The 1,964-nt window shown below is 43.9% G+C and overlaps 1 long non-coding RNA gene across 1 annotated transcript; it reads right to left on the bottom strand.

Annotated features, from left to right (window-relative positions):
• Nucleotides 1-535: 535 nt before the first annotated feature.
• Nucleotides 536-1,687, bottom strand: LOC109318125. Its single transcript, XR_002103188.1, has 3 exons — nt 1,626-1,687; nt 997-1,105; nt 536-693 (listed from the first exon to the last, which is right to left on the bottom strand). It is a non-coding gene; the product is annotated as an uncharacterized LOC109318125 (long non-coding RNA).
• Nucleotides 1,688-1,964: the final 277 nt, after the last annotated feature.

Genomic DNA, 1,964 nt, shown 5'->3' with positions numbered 1-1,964 from the left:
TGAGTGATCTTCCCACGAGATGTCCGGGTAATTGAAGTCACCCATGACAACCAAGGTCCTGGAGCAAGCAGCCTCAGTCAGGTCCCGGGCGAACTCCTGGTCAAGCTCAGGACTTTGAGTGGGAGGTCTGTAGTAGACTCCCACCGTTGTGTGGGAGGGAAGCAGGAAGTGGAGGCAGGTGGACGCGGGCTGGGAGGACCTGGAGCATGGGAGTGGGGGGAGCGGCACTGAAACCAAAGTGGGGAGGGGGTGGGAATGGGCCTGAATCTGAAGGTGGGGAGCAGGGAAATGGGTCTGGACTTGGGAGAGGGGGTGGGGGCACAGGACCAGAGCCGATGAGGGGTAGGGAGGGGGAACATGGGCCTCTGTTCCTGCCCCATCATTCTTGACAGGCAGTTGGCTAGTTTAGCATAAAGGGGCCTCTAGGCGCTAGCGTAGCACACATAAATTAGTACTAGGAAAGGAATGAAAAGACCAGTTAGACACATTATTCAAGCAGAATTTTTCCTAAACTAAATTTGTTTTAATTAGTTTACTAGTTGCATCAGTTACTCATATGATAAGATTTAACAAATTTGTACATAGCATACAGCACCTGGATGCATCTTGTATGAATCCTTATTCAAGACTATGGACCAAATTCTGCCTTCACTTACAGTCCTTGCAACTCTATTGCTGTGAGTCTCCTGTAGCCTGGAAACAGAAAAGATGCGTAAAAAATTCCAGTCCCCTAAAACCAACCCATCTTCATTTGTAATTCTACATATCTAGTGGAGCAAAATGATACATCAGTAAAAATAGCAGTTAGATATAAAGCATATGATTTAGCTCCATAGCAGTAGGGATAAAGCATACAATTTTTATCATACTTCTGATCTGGACAAAAGGGCTCCCCACTTCTCTGTGTGGTAAAATTGTAATGCAGCAAAGAGAACATTTATCTAGGTGGGGTTTTCTGCATTTAAAAGTAATTTGATTTGGAAAGTTAGTTGCTACCTGTATACTGCTTGCTGGTTGGGAGAGTTGCTGGACAAAAAGTAGAACATGCTATAGGCCAGAGAAACAGAGACTGGCAGAAGTGGGATGAGCAGGAATAGGACTGGAGCTGGAGGAAAGAAGCAGGGAAACTGTAGGTCAAAACAAATGCATCCAATCCATATATGACTTGTGCAATGGGGGTGACTGTGGGGCACCTTGGAGGTTTGTTGGGAGAGAGAGCAATAAGAGATGTTGAAGGATAAAGCTGAATGGGGAGAAAGTTCTACAATCTACAACAAACTTCCATTAAGTTAAATAGAAGAAAAAGTGACTCTTTTCTGTGCATGTAGAAACCCTTCCCTCCCCGCTCACCCCCATCCCCTTCCCCAGTAGGTTCTCCAGCTGCTAGTTCTCTTTAATATTACAGTAGTAATAATGAAAAACAAAACACCCACAAAAAACCACCACCAACAAAAACTCTCAAGCAGAGGAAACACAGCTCCCACACAAAAAAATCATGTACATACCTCTTTGTATGTATTTAATGGGAGCTATAAGGCCACAACTTACATTGGTCTATAATTTGACCTACACATTTACTGGCTCTAAGATTTTATGGGTAAAAGTAATATGTGAACCAAACCTACTGCAGAACCACACAAGAAGGATTCAGCACTGGCAGAAGGAGGCTCTCGATGAACACACAAAGAAAACCGCTTTGTGATGTCAGACTTCAGGGAGGAGAGGGAGGGTGGTCTGTTCACTGCAGTACATAGACTGAGAATGACTTGCATGCTGTCTTTCCAGCACGGCGGGTAATCTTATCCAGTACAATTCATCTTACATGGTATGATGATCACTGCCTGGACAAATGAAGAAACACAGAGATATTTTTAAAGGGTTTTTCCAAGGTATTTTTCATCCTTTTATGCTTTGGAGGACAATGATGAAAATTAATCACAGAATCATAGAATCATAGAAGTCGG

The sequence above is a fragment of the Crocodylus porosus genome, unplaced genomic scaffold, assembly GCF_001723895.1.
Source record: "Crocodylus porosus isolate Cpor-Errol unplaced genomic scaffold, CroPor_comp1, whole genome shotgun sequence".
Taxonomy (NCBI): Eukaryota; Metazoa; Chordata; order Crocodylia; family Crocodylidae; genus Crocodylus; species Crocodylus porosus.
Note: the sequence above shows the minus strand (reverse complement) of the source record. Positions and strands in the feature narration are given on the sequence as shown.